Raw genomic sequence first — 15444 nt, forward strand, 5'->3', positions numbered from 1 at the left:
TTCGTCCTGTCTTCCTGACCAGAAAGGAGGGAAGCCTTTCTGGGGTGTGTACGGGATCTGTCCTCTACCCTTCCGTTTGGTCTAGCTAAAGACATTTTTTGAAGAGTGGACCATTCGGAATATCTCCTCTGTTTTCGTCGATCCCATGGGTTGCAGATAATCTAGAGAGAGATCTCTTGTATCAAGTACCAGGGTAGAATTATCGGGTACTATAATAGTCTCCATAGACATGAGAATATTTCTAACAGACCAGAGATGTTGCAAGCTCGCTTTAAGATGTCTTGCCCTCCAGATCTCCTTAAGACCATCTGTGGCTCGTTGTATGGAGGTGATTGGTCTCATGGTGTCCAGCTTGGACATCATTTCCTTTGCCTGGTTTCACCTGAGACTGTTGCAACTGTGCATGCTGAACTAGTGGAATGGCGATCATTCGGATCTTTCTCAACAGATTTCTCTGGACAACCAATCGGGAGAATGGCTCTCTTGGTGGTTTTGTCCGGATCACTGTCTCAAGACCATCCTGGGTGATTGTGACTACGGTTGCGAGTCTGTCAGGATGGGGAGCTGTTTAGGGTGCCAGGAAGGAACAGGGCCTCTGGTCTCAGGAGGTAAAGCTCCCTCCTGATATCATTTTGGATCTTCGGGCAATATACAATACTCTGAAGGCTTGGCCTCTGCTGGGTTTGTCCCAGTTAATCAGACTCCAATCAAATAATATATCCTCGGTGGCTTACATCAACCATCAAGGGGGAACGAGAAGCTCCCTAGTTTTGAGGGAAGTATATCGGATTCTGGTGTGGGGGAGACCCGCATTTGTTTGCTGTCAGCGATCTACATTCCGGGTGTGGACAACTGGGAAGCGGATTTCCTCAGCAGACAATCCTTCCATCCGGGAGAATGGCCTCTCCATCCAGAGTGTTTGCAGAGATTTGCAAGAGGAAGATCTTATGACGTCTCAATACCAAGCTACCCAGATAGGGGTCGAGGTACAGGAATCCTCAGGCGGAGCTAACAGGTACATTAGCGGTGCCTTGGAGGTTTAATCTGATTTATCCTTTCCGATCGTTACCACTACTTCCTAGTGTAGTGGCTCGAGTCAAGCAGGCGTCAGTGATACTTACCGCTCTGTCTTGGCCACGAAGGACTTGATTCGTTGATCTAGTGGGGATGTCATCATCTCCTCTGTGGAAGTAACCTTGTCGCAGGGATCTGCTGACCAAGGTCTCTTTGTTCATCAATGTCTAGATTCTCTGAGGCTGACTGCGTGGAGATTGAACGCTTATTCCTAGCCAAGAGAGGGTTTTCTGAGAGAGTTATTTTTACTCTCATTCAAGCTCATAACCTGGTTGCTCCTCGCATCTATCATAAGGTGTTGAGGACCTACTTATTCTGTTCTCCAGGATGAACTGGAGAAGGGCTTTTCTGCAAGTCCCCTTAAGGGATAGTTTTCGGCCCTGTCTGTGTTACTGCACAAGAGGTTTGCAGAGCTTCCAGATGTGCAGCCATTTGTTAATGATCTGCTGGGATCAGACATGTGTTTAGATCTAAGGCTCCTCCTTGGAGTTTAAATCTTGTCCTTAAGGTTTTGGAACAGGCTCCGTTGGAGCCTATGCATGAAGTAGACATTAAATTGTTGTCTTGGAAGGTTCCTTTTCTACTGACTATTGCTTCTGCGCACAAAGTATCTGTGATTGCTGCCTTGCAATATGTCCCTCCTTATCTGGCTTTTTATGCCGATAAGGCTGTTCTACGAACCAAGTTAGGTTTTCTTCCTAAGGGTGTGTCAATTCGCAACATCAATCAAGAGATTGTGGTTCCTTTCTTATGTCCTAATCCTTCTTCGTCGAAGGAACGTCGACTTCCTTATCTTTTTGTCTGAGGAGTGTTACCCGTTTAGCATAGAAATGGCAGGACATAAGCCTCCTCTGAGGATTACGGCTCATTCTACGAGAGCAGTGGTTTCCTCTTGGGCCTTCAAAAATGAGGCCTCTATGGATCAGATTTGTAAGGCGGCTATCTGGTTCTCCTTACATACTTTTTTCAAAATTTTACAAGTTTAATGTTTTTGCTTCTGTTGTAGCAGCGTGTACTCTAGAGCTTGGGTATAGGGGAATGCAGCTGTGGACTCTTCCCATATTAAGATGGAAAACATAAATTATGCTTACCTGATAATTTCATTTCCATCTTCCATATGGGAAGAGTCCACAGCTCCCGCCCGTCTTCTCTGATGGGCAGCCCTAAATTTGAATTTTTATTCTTCTGGCACCTTTTTCACCCTAATATTTCTCCTACTGTTCTTTGTTCCCTCTGCGGAATGACTGGGGTTATGAGGAAGTGGGGGAGGTATTTGGGCCTTTGGCTGGGGTGTCTTTGCCTCCTTCTGGTGGCCAGGTTCAGTATTTCCCACAAGTAAGGAATGCAGCTGTGGACTCTTCCTATACAGATGGAAATGAAATTATCAGGTAAGCATAATTTATGTTATTCAGATGCAGTAGACTTAATCTTTGTCAGGAGGTTGGATATTAAACTACAGTAGTGTCTTGTTTAATTTAATACTATTGTGTGTGTGGTCACTTATGCTTTATATTAAGTTGTAACACCACAGTGCTATGTGTGGCGTAATTTTATTCATCAACTAATCATCCTCCTGTTGTATATTAAATTGAGTTATACTACAATGCTGCATGTAATGTAATAGTGTTGTTTGTAGTACTGCTGTACATTAAGTTGTGTTTTGTGTATTCTTGGGTCACACTCCTGTTGTATATTATGGTGATGCGATGTATATAGTTCTGTGTATTACTGCTATGTATATATTATGCCCCCTTTACCGAGTGTTTACTGGCTTCACATTGCTGGTGTATAATCAGCTGTTACATTCTTAGCATATTGTAGTATCAGGCTGCTGATGCTTATTATGGTGTTATACTTCCTTGTGTGTTACTGTTTAATATATATATATTAGTGTCACATTTCTTTATGTTTATTATAGTGTATCACACTAGTCTTTATATTGCAAATGTTGGTATTACATTATTTTGTGCCTATTTGTATCATATTTTGTGTGTTTATGTGTGTGTTTGTGTGTGTGTGTGTTACACATAGGTATATGTGTATTTATATCCCATAAAAGGGTGCTTGTAGCAGGGTTACTGCTATGTCCTTCAATATATATAATGATAGACTGCAGATCACGTAACATGTGGGCTGCTGCAAAGTCCACCTTTTAAAGGTTTTTTTCTTTTGAACAGCTCCAGTGGAACGATAGTTGAATTCCTTATTATATGACCCTGGGGTTTTAATTTCACTTTGCAAATGAACTTAGGACGGAGCAAAGGGTTTATGTCTAACCAACTAAAAGGAATTACTTCCAGTGCTGCTACAGTGATCGTCATACTATCCCTACCTACAGGAGCATATGATTTGTGTTCCTGTTTGCCTGCATTCCTCTGGGATCTCACTTGGGGCCAGGGCCGGACTGGGAATAAAAAGCAGCCCTGGAAAATTTTTAAACCAGCCCTAAATTTCGCCGTGGCGCACCCATAGACACAGGACACTAATAATCCTGAAAGGGATTTAAGATTTTTTTTTTTTACTGCCTGCTCTAAATTAAAAGCATTCTTGCATCATAATAAAGAACATTTTCTCACAGAATATGAAGTATATATATTATATATATACTTCATATTCTGTGAGCTAATGTTCTTTATGATGCAGGAATGTTTAACTTAGAGCAGGCAGTAAAAAAAAATAATCTTATATCTCTTTCAGGATTATTAGTGTCCATAGTGTGAATCTGACTCTGTCCGGTGATCTCATCTGATCTGTCTGCATATAAATAATGCATACAAACACAAACCTCCTTACTTTATTCTAAAGACTGCCCCTCCTTGCAATAGATTCACTATATATATATAGATAGATAGATAGATAGATAGATAGATAGATAGATAGATATATATATAGATATATATATATATAGATATATATATATAGATATATAGATATATAGATATATAGATATATATATATATATATATATATATATATATATATATATATATATATATATATATATATATATATATATATATATATATATATAGATATATATATAGCAGCCAAAATGAAGTGCACTCTCAGGTCTTTCACAGCAAAAGTTACTTTATTGATGTAACGTTTTCGGAGGACTTGCCTCCTTCATCATGCTGATGAAGGAGGCAAGTCCTCCGAAAACGTTACATCAATAAAGTAACTTTTGCTGTGAAAGACCTGAGAGTGCACTTCATTTTGGCTGCTATTTGTTGTTTAAAGTTGCACCCAGGCAGTTTTCCACTTGTGGGTAAGATCTGGAATTTTGGATATCTATCTATATATATATATATATATATATATATATATATATATATATATATATATATATATATATATATATATATATATATATATATATATATATATATATACATACATACATACATATATACATATATACATATATATATATATATAGGGGGGGGGCGGCGTTTATGAAATAAATGGCTAAAAAGTAAACTCAGTCATACACAGCAATTAGTATATAAGAATGCCAAAACATTACAGTTAATAATTGAAGAATTTGTTCAACCTACAGTGAGAGAAAACAACAACCTTGAGGCACCTTATGTCTAGTGCAGTGAGTTTTGTGCTGCCACTTTCATAGAGCTTATTGTCCCTTATGACTTCTGTATAAAAGTGCTGTAAGCATGCAGCAACATAAGAGATGTATGCAAGAACAGAATGAGGGAAAGCTGACAGTACTTGCTGAGTACAGATGGCACACAGTAAATGAGAGTAGTAACAGCTAAAATGCTAAATTGTGCAAGAGGAATCTAGTCATTAGTGAATTCAGACAGGAAACTGCAAAGCCAGCGCTCATTGAGATTAGTCTGACCAGTCACTACATAGAAAGCACAGTGTAAATAGATTTCCCCCACTCTAAACTTTAAAGCACAATGACAGATAACAAAGTTATAGTGACTGCATATAGTAACACCAGTAAGCGTGTACACTATACTGTAAGTGATATTACACTCACCTAGTCACACACCAAGTATTATACACTCAGATTGTATACTGTTACGAGAGTAGGTTACACACAGTTCAAGTCAAGATTAAGAACATAGACAGCACGACACAGACATGCCCTGAGTCAGGCACTGGGCCCCTCCTGCCAATCACTGCAGATCCCTCCCCAGCCTTAGCCAGCTCACTGTTCACATTCATTCATGCAGCTCACAGTTACCGGGAGGAGAACTGAACTTTGCAGGTAAGGTGTGTCCCGTCATCGTGGCCGTCCGTCGTCTTCTGTCCCTCCCACACGTGACTCCATGTGGCCTGCACCTAAACTAGGCTCAGCTCGCTGACGCTCCCAGGCTCCTTCCACTATGTCACGTGGACAGACTGTCAGTGTGACGTTGGTAAGCCGAGCCGGTCCGGCCCACCCCCGCATTCCTCCCTGGCCTCATCCAGTCAGACTGAGCTGTGAGTGACAAACAGACACAGACTCAGTCTGATTGGCTTGCGGTAGTTTGTGTTGCGGGCACGGCCAGAGGGGGTTATTATTAAACAGTCTAGTAGCGTAGCGTTCCTCACTGCCTCTTAGCCAGTTAGCCTAAGTGTATACTTTTACCGCAATATATAAATATCAGAGTTGCATGATGATGCATTAAAATATTTGCTAAGTGCTAATTAAGTGCTGCTCTGAGCTACTGCAGCAGCTGAGCCAGCCTGTCTGAGGCAGCCCAGCTGAGCTGCTGGCCGGCGGCGGCGTCCCACCGGGATTTTTCCCGGTATCCCTGCTGCCCAATCCGGCCCTGCTTGGGGCCTCATATTTTAAAACCTTGCCGCTTAGGAGAGAGATTCTAAGAAGTCTTGTCGGTACGACGAGGCTGTAATTATTATTTTTTTTAGCAACTATAAATGTGCATTCAGCAGTTTCGTTCTCTGCTGAATGCGGAAGTTGGAGGCTGCTTTTGGAATTCGGCTCTTTTTGGAGCCAAATATCCTTTTAAACACACTAAGATCTGTGCAAATCCAGATCTTAGTGTGTTTCACTTGCAAAAGAGAGGATAGTCGGTTTTGAAAAGAGCCGAATACCGAAAGCAGCCTCCAACTTCTGCATTTGGCATTGGACGAAACTGTCAAATTCATATCATTATTGGAAGCACAAATTTTTCCTTAAAGGGACAGTCTAGGCCAAAATAAACTTTCTTTCATGTAATTAACAAGAGTCCATGAGCTAGTGACGTATGGGATATACATTCCTACCAGGAGGGGCAAAGTTTCCCAAACCTTAAAATGCCTATAAATACACCCCTCACCACACCCACAAATCAGTTTTACAAACTTTGCCTCCAAGGGAGGTGGTGAAGTAAGTTTGTGCTAGATTCTACGTTGATATGCGCTCCGCAGCAAGTTGGAGCCCGGTTTTCCTCTCAGCGTGCAGTGAATGTCAGAGGGATGTGAAGAGAGTATTGCCTATTGAATGCAGTGATCTCCTTCTACGGGGTCTATTTCATAAGGTTCTCTGTTATCGGTCGTAGAGATTCATCTCTTACCTCCCTTTTCAGATCGACGATATACTCTTATATTTACCATTTCCTCTACTGATTCTCGTTTCAGTACTGGTTTGGCTTTCTACAAACATGTAGATGAGTGTCCTGGGGTAAGTAAGTCTTATTTTCTGTGACACTCTAAGCTATGGTTGGGCACTTTATTTATAAAGTTCTAAATATATGTATTCAAACATTTATTTGCCTTGACTCAGAATGTTCAACTTTCCTTATTTCCAGACAGTCAGTTTCATATTTGGGATTATGCATTGAATTATCATATTTTTTCTTACCTCAAAAATTTGACTTTTTTCCCTGTGGGCTGTTAGGCTCGCGGGGGCTGAAAATGCTTCATTTTATTGCGTCATTCTTGGCGCGGACTTTTTTGGCGCAAAAATTCTTTTCCGTTTCCGGCGTCATACGTGTCGCCGGAAGTTTGCGTCATTTTTTGACGTTATTTTGCGTCAAAGATGTCGGCGTTCCGGATGTGGCGTCATTTTTGGCGCCAAAAGCATTTAGGCGCCAAATAATGTGGGCGTCTTTTTTGGCGCTTAAAAATATGGGCGTCATTTTTGTCTCCACATTATTTAAGTCTCATTATTTATTGCTTCTGGTTGCTAGAAGCTTGTTCACTGGCATTTTTTTCCCATTCCTGAAACTGTCATTTAAGGAATTTGATCAATTTTGCTTTATATGTTGTTTTTTTCTTTTACATATTGCAAGATGTTCCACGTTGCAACTGAGTCAGAAGATACTACAGGAAAATCACTGCACAGTGCTGGAGCTACCAAGCTAAGTCTGCTATAAACTTTTGGTATCTGTTTCTCCAGCTGTTATTTGTATTGCATGTCATGTCAAACTTATTAATGCAGATAAAATTTCCTTTAGTACTATTACATTTCCTGTTGCTGTCCGTCAACATCTAATTTTCAGAGTGTTCCTGATAACATAAGAGATTTTATTTTTTAAATCCATTAAGAAGGCTATGTCTGTTATTTCTCCTTCTAGTATACATAAAAGTCTTTTAAAACTTCTCTTTTTTTCAGATGAATTTTTAAATGAACATCATCATTCTGATACTGATAATGGTTCTTCTGGTTCAGAGGTTTCTGTCTCAGAGGTTGATGCTGATAAATCTTTGTATTTGTTCAAGATGGAATTTATTCGTTCTTTACTTAAAGAAGTGTTATTTGCATTAGAAATAGAGGATTCTGGTCCTCTTGATACTAAATGTAAACGTTTAAATAAGGTTTTTTAAATCTCCTGTAGTTATTCCAGAAGTGTTTTATTTCCCTGATGCTATTTCTGAAGTAATTTCCAGGGAATGGAATAATTTGGGTAATTTATTTACTCCTTCTAGACGTTTAAGCAAATTATATCCTGTGCCATCTGACAGATTAGAGTTTTTTGGGACAAAAATCCCTAAGGTTATGGGGCTGTCTCTACTACTGCTAATGTACTACTATTTCTATGGCAGATAGTACTTCATTTAAGGATCCTTTAGATAGGAAAATTGAATCTTTTCTAAGAAAAGCTTACTTATGTTCAGGTAATCTTCTTAGACCTGCTATATTTTTGGCGGATGTTGCTGCAGCTTCAACTTTTTGGTTAGAAGCTTTAGCGCAACAAGTAACAGATCATAATTTTATAGCATTATTATTATTCTATAACATGCTAATTATTTTATTGGTGATACCATCTTTTGATATCATTTGAGTTGATGTCAGGTATATGTCTCTAGCTATTTTAGCTAGAAAAGCTTTATGGATTAAACTTGGAATGCTGACATGTCTTCTAAGTCAACTTTGCTTTCCCTTTCTTTCCAGGGTAAATAATCATTTTGTTCCTTTCCTCACAACAAGGAACAAAAGCCTGATCCTTCATCCTCAGGAGCGGTATCAGTTTGGAAACTATTTCCAGTTTGGAATATATCCAAGCCTTATAGAAACCTATAGTCAGCTCCTAAGTACCTATGAAGGTGCGGCCCTTATTCCAGCTCAGCTGGTATGGGGCAGATTACGTTTTCTTCAAAGAAATTTGGATCAATTCCGTTCTTAATCTCTGGTTTCAGAAACATTGTTTCAGAAAGGTACAGAATTGGCTTCAAGTTAAGGCCTCCTGCTAAGAGATTCTTTTCTTTCCCGTGTCCCAGTTGACACAGCAAGGCTCAGCATTTCTGAAATGTGTTTCAGATCTAGAGTTGGCTGGAGTATTTATGCCAGTTCCAGTTCTGGAACAGGGGCTGGGGTTTTATTTTATCTCTTCATTGTACCAAAGAAGGTCAATTCCTTCAGACCAGTTCTGGATCTATCATTATTGAATCGTTATGTTAGGATACCAACATTCAAGATGGTTACTGTAGGACTATCTTGCCTTTTGTTTAGCAAGGGCATTATATGTCTAAAATAGATTTACAGGATGTGTATCTGCATATTCCGATTCATCCAGATCACTTTTAGTGTCTGAGATTCTCTTTTTAGACAAGCATTACCAGTTTTGTGGCTCTACTGTTTGGCCTAGCCTCAGTTCCAAGAATTTTTTTCAAAGGTTCTCGGTGCCCTTCTTTCTGTAATCAGAGAATAGGGTTTTGGTATTTCCTTATTTGGACGATATCTTGGTACTTGCTCAGTCTTCTCATTTTCGAAGAATCTCATACGAATCGACTTGTGTTGTTTCTTCAAGTTCATGGTTGGAGGATCAATTTACCAATCAGTTCATTGATTCCTCAGACAAGGGTAATCTTTTTAGGTTTCTAGATAAATTCAGTGTCTATGACTCTGTCCTTGTCAGACAAGAGAAGTTTAACATTGATATCAGCTTGTCAAAACCTTCAGTCACAATCATTCCCTTTGGTAGCCTTATGCATGGAAATGTTGGGTCTTAGGACTGCCGCATCAGATGCGATCTCCTTTGCTCGTTTTCACATGCGACCTCTTCAGCTCTGTATGCTGAATCAATGGTGCAGGGATTACTCAAAGATATCTCAATTAATATCTTTAAACCGATTTTACGACACTCTCTGACATGGTGGACAGATCACCATCGTTTAGTTCAGGGGGCTTCTTTGTTCTTCCGACCTGGACTATAATCTCAACAGATACAAGTCTTACAGGTTGGGGAGCTGTGTGGGGGTATCTGACGGCACAAGGGGTTTGGGAATCTCAGGAGGTGAGATTTCCGATCAATATTTTGGAACTCCGTGCAATTTTCAGAGCTCTTCAGTCTTGGCCTCTTCTGAAGAGAGAGTTGTTCATTGTTTTCAGATAAGACAATGTCACAACTGTGGCATACATCAATCATCAAGGAGGGACTCACAGTCCTCTGGCTATGAAAGAAGTATCTCGAATTTTGGTTTGGGCGGAATCCAGCTCCTGTCTAATCTCTGCGGTTTCTATCCCAGGTATGGACAATTGGAAAGCGGATTATCTCAGTCGCCAAACGTTGCATCCGGGCGAATGGTCTCTTCACCCAGAGGTATTTCTTCAGATTGTTCAAATGTGGGAACTTCCAGAAATAGATCTGATGGCTTCTCATCTAAACAAGAAACTTCCCAGGTATCTGTCCAGATCCCGGGATCATCAGGCGAAGGCAGTGGATGCATTTTCACTTCCTTGGAAGTATCATCCTGCCTATATCTTTCCGCCTCTAGTTCTTCTTCCAAGAGTAATCTCCAAGATTCTGAAGGAATGCTCGTTTGTTCTGCTGGTAGCTCCGGCATGGCCTCACAGGTTTTGGTATGCGGATCTTGTCCGGATGGCCTCTTGCCAACCGTGGACTCTTCCGTTAAGACCAGACCTTTTGTCTCAAGGTCCTTTTTTCCATCAGGATCTGAAATCCTTAAATTTAAAGGTATGGAGATTGAACGCTTGATTCTTGGTCAAAGAGGTTTCTCTGACTCTGTGATTAATACTATGTTACAGGCTCGTAAATCTGTATCCAGAGAGATATAGTATAGAGTCTGGAAGACTTATATTTCTTGGTGTCTTTCTCATCATTTTTCTTGGCATTCTTTTAGAATACCGAGAATATTACAATTTCTTCAGGATGGTTTAGATAAGGGTTTGTCCGCAAGTTCCTTGAAAGGTCAAATCTCTGCTCTTTCTGTTCTTTTTCACAGAAAGATTGCTATTCTTCCTGATATTCATTGTTTTGTACAAGCTTTGGTTCGTATAAAGCCTGTCATTAAGTCAATTTCTCCTCCTTGGAGTTTGAATTTGGTTCTGGGGGCTCTTCAAGCTCCTCCATTTGAACCTATGCATTCATTGGATATTAAATTACTTTCTTGGAAAGTTTTGTTCCTTTTGGCCATCTCTTCTGCCAGAAGAGTTTCTGAATTATCTGCTCTTTCTTGTGAGTCTCCTTTTCTGATTCTTCATCAGGATAAGGCGGTGTTGCGAACTTCTTTTGAATTTTTACCTAAAGTTGTGAATTCCAACAACATTAGTAGAGAAATTGTGGTTCCTTCATTATGTCCTAATCCTAAGAATTCTAAGGAGAAATCGTTGCATTCTTTGAATGTTGTTAGAGCTTTGAAATATTATGTTGAAGCTACGAAATCTTTCTGTAAGACTTCTAGTCTATTTGTTATATTTTCCGGTTCTAGGAAAGGCCAGAAAGCTTCTGCCATTTCTTTGGCATCTTGGTTGAAATCTTTAATTCATCTTGCCTATGTTGAGTCGGGTAAAATTCCGCCTCAGAGAATTACAGCTCATTCTACTAGGTCAGTATCTACTTCCTGGGCGTTTAGGAATGAAGCTTCGGTTGACCAGATCTGCAAAGCAGCAACTTGGTCCTCTTTGCATACTTTTACTAAATTCTACCATTTTGATGTATTTTCTTCTTCTGAAGCAGTTTTTGGTAGAAAAGTTCTTCAGGCAGCGGTTTCAGTTTGAATCTTCTGCTTATGTTTTTTGTTAAACTTTATTTGGGTGTGGATTATTTTCAGCAGGAATTGGCTGTCTTTATTTTATCCCTCCCTCTCTAGTGACTCTTGTGTGGAAAGATCCACATCTTGGGTAGTCATTATCCCATACGTCACTAGCTCATGGACTCTTGTTAATTACATGAAAGAAAACATAATTTATGTAAGAACTTACCTGATAAATTCATTTCTTTCATATTAACAAGAGTCCATGAGGCCCACCCTTTTTTGTGGTGGTTATGATTTTTTTATATAAAGCACAATTATTCCAATTCCTTATTTTATATGCTTCGCACTTTTTTTCTTATCACCCCACTTCTTGGCTATTCGTTAAACTGATTTGTGGGTGTGGTGAGGGGTGTATTTATAGGCATTTTAAGGTTTGGGAAACTTTGCCCCTCCTGGTAGGAATGTATATCCCATACGTCACTAGCTCATGGACTCTTGTTAATATGAAAGAAATGAATTTATCAGGTAAGTTCTTACATAAATTATGTTTTCATGATTCAGATAGAGCATGTAATTTTAAACAATTTTCCAATTTACTTTTATCACCAATTTTGCTTTGTTCTCTTGGTATTCTTAGTTGAAAGCTTAACCTAGGAGGTTCATACTCTAATTTCTTAGACCTTGAAGCCCACCTCTTTCAGATTGCATTTTAACAGTTTTTCAGCACTAGAGGGTGTTAGTTCACGTATTTCATATAGATAACACTGTGCTCGTGCACGAGAAGTTATCTGGGAGCAGGCACTGATTGGTTAGGCTGCAAGTCTGTCAAAAGAACTGAAAAAAGGGGCAGTTTGCAGAGGCTTAGATACAAGATAATCACAGAGGTTAAAAGTATATTATTATAACTGTGTTGGTTATGCAAAACTGGGAAATGGGTAATAAAGGGATTATCTATCTTTTAAAACAATAAAAATTCTGGTGTAGACTGTCCCTTTAAGGTTTTTTTTTTTTATTTTTTTTATTTTATTTTTTATTGAATTTTACATTAATACAGTGATAAAGTAACAGAGTAATACAAGAGTAGTATAAGGCAAGTCTATTTTCATAGATACAAAGAAAATAAAGCTTTCACATTGAGTCAAGTCACAACATCTAGGGCCTAAAGTTTTTGTTTTCTATGATGCCTTGGGCTTAGAGTCTCTTCACAGTTTCGCTGTGGTTCCGGAAAGTCCAAGGTCTCTAGACTAATAAGTACAGCATGAGAACTTTCCCATTTTTTAATAATGTGAGGACATCAATAAATCTGTTTTTCTTATAAGTCGTAACTTGAACCAGGTACATTTTTGTGGAACATTAGTAACTTGTCTCTTGCCTTGTAGGAAGGGGAGTAGATAGTGGTAAAGACAGAAAAAGAAAATAAAGGATGTAATGTAAGAGATAAGCTTAGACATTTATGAATACCAAAATTTCTGTATCACTTTGGTTATGTATGCTACTGAGCAAGTATATTATGTGTTCTGAGTGTTATGTTGAACAGATTCCCACAAAAACATCATGTCCAGATATAATGATAGTTGGTCTAATTTAAGATAGTATAATCTCTCTAGTTTTAAGTTTTTATTGACTAAGTCAATCCAATCTGGAATGGTGGGTGTGATTGCTGATTTCCATTTTTTCGGTATTAACTGATTGGCTGCATTTAGCATGATGTAGTAAAGGTGTTTCCTTATTTTACAAGTGACCTCCGGTGGTTGGCTTAGCATTATTAATTCTGGATTGGGTGTCATTTGGCTACCTAAGGTTTTGTTGATGGTCTCAAAAACACCAGACCAGAATGATTTAATATGTTGGCATTCCCACCAAATGTGTGAAAGGTGCCCTTCCCTGGAGCATCCTCTCCAGCATGAGCCTGAGGTTTGTTTGAATATATATTTAATTCTGGCTGGCGTTAAGTACCACCTCATTAATAGTTTGATATTAGTTTCCTTTGCATGGGCTGAATGTGCTGAATGCGAAAGATTTGAGAATCTGTGTAACCATGTCTCTGTTGGTGTATTTAAGTGCAATTCGTTATCCCATCTCTTTGTGTAGGATGGAAGGTCTGGATAGGCGAGTGTTAAGGTAAGTTTGTATAGCTTGGAGATTATTCCTTTAATATTCTCTTTGGATATACAGATCTGTTCAAATGCTGTAAGGGAGCGAAATAGGTCACCTTTGTATTTATGTGTGGATATATAGTGTTTCATTTGGTGTACACGGAGCCAAGAAGAGAGGAAGGGGTGTTCTATTAAGTCAAGTTGAGGTTTTCCTTTAATGGTCTTATTATCCTCTATTAGGAGATATATGGGGAGGAGTTTTTGAGGGTCTGTGTGAGAGTTGGGATCTGAGGTTATGCCGGGGTTAAATTCCGGGTTGTTCAGTAGTGTAGTGAGGGGTGAGTATCTGGATGAGATTTTGTTTGGTGTTTTACAGATGTATTTCCAGTCTGTCCAAGTTTCGTTGGAAATGGATGATGTTGAGATGGAGTGTTTGGCAAAATGAGCCGGGTTCCAGCTTGCGGTATTTAGGTTGTCTGTGGTAGCTAGGTTAGACTCAATTTGGACCCAGCTTTTGTGATTAGGTGTATTAAATTTGTACCACTCAAGAATTCTCTGTAGGGATATAGCGAGTTTATAAGAGCGAAGATGGGGAACTCCCAAGCCTCCTTCTGCTGGAGGCTTAAAGAGTGTGTTTTTGTTAATCCTTGGGGGTCTACGTTTCCAAATGTAGTCATTTATGATCTTTTGCATAGTATCTAAATCTTTTTGTATGCCTGGGATAGGAACTGTCTGAAGAATGTATAAAACTTTCGGTAGTAGAGTCATTTTTGCTGCCTGTATTCTACCTGTCCAGGATATGTTTTTTGGGAGCCATTGGGATGTTAGTGTTTGGAGTTCTGTGATCAGGCCTCCATAGTTATATTTGCGGAGATCTGTCTTATCTGGGGTAATGTGAATGCCAAGATATTTCAGGAATTTTGTTTGCTGTTTGAGGGGACAAGTTGATTTTAATGTATTAAGGGCGTTAGTTGTCAGATGTATTGGTAAGTATTCAGATTTAGACATATTTACTAGGAAATTTGATATCGTCCCAAACTGTGTTAATTCAGTGATTGCTTGTTGTAGCGATGATATAGGGTTTGTGAGGGTCAAGAGGATATCGTCCGCGAATATGGCCAGTTTGTACATATGGTCTGCTATGGATATTCCGTGGATTCGGTCGTTCAGTCTTATTTTAATAGCCAGGGGTTCTAGGGATAAAATGAACAGAAGTGGTGATAAGGGGCATCCCTGTCTGGAGCCGTTCCGAATTTCAAACGGCTCAGAAAGGGTTCCATTGATCTTAATCTGTGCCGTGGGATTTGAGTATAGAGCAAGAATTTTTTGGATAAAAGAGTCTGGGATATGGAAATGCTGTAGGGTCGAAAGAAGGTATGTCCAGTCCAGTCGGTCGAAGGCTTTTTCAGCGTCGGTGGATACGAAAACAGTCGGGGTCTTGTTTTGTGTAACATGTTCTAGCAAATTAAGTACTTTGACCGTATTATCTTTTGCTTCTCTATGTGGGACAAAGCCCACTTGGTCTTGGTGAACTATGGATGGGAGAATGTGGTTGTGGCGGGAGGCTAGTATTTTTGCATATAGTTTGAGATCAATATTTAATAAAGAGATGGGCCTAAAGTTGGCTGGAATGTTTGGGGGCTTGCCAGGTTTAGCTAAGACTGAGATATTCTATTTTTCTGGTATGGAGTTAAATAGTGATGTTAAGTGGGGTATTAGAACAGAAGCAAATGTCTTATAGTATAGTCCTGCGTTAAGCTTGGGGATAGGCAGGCTGTCTAGGTATCGATTACAGAGGAGTATATGATTTTGCGGGTTTCTAAGAGGGAAAAGATTATAAAGTTTATGGTAGAATTCCTTGAATTCCCTGGCTATGGACTTGGTG

At 39.4% G+C, this 15444-nt stretch overlaps 1 protein-coding gene across 1 annotated transcript in view; it reads left to right on the forward strand.

The window, feature by feature from the left end:
- The window catches only part of SLC30A4 (solute carrier family 30 member 4), a 481458-nt gene that overhangs the window by 452911 nt on the left and 13103 nt on the right, over window positions 1–15444 (forward strand). The gene's annotated exons all lie outside the window — the stretch shown is intronic.

This window comes from Bombina bombina, chromosome 6 (assembly GCF_027579735.1).
Source record: "Bombina bombina isolate aBomBom1 chromosome 6, aBomBom1.pri, whole genome shotgun sequence".
NCBI lineage: Eukaryota > Metazoa > Chordata > Amphibia > Anura > Bombinatoridae > Bombina > Bombina bombina.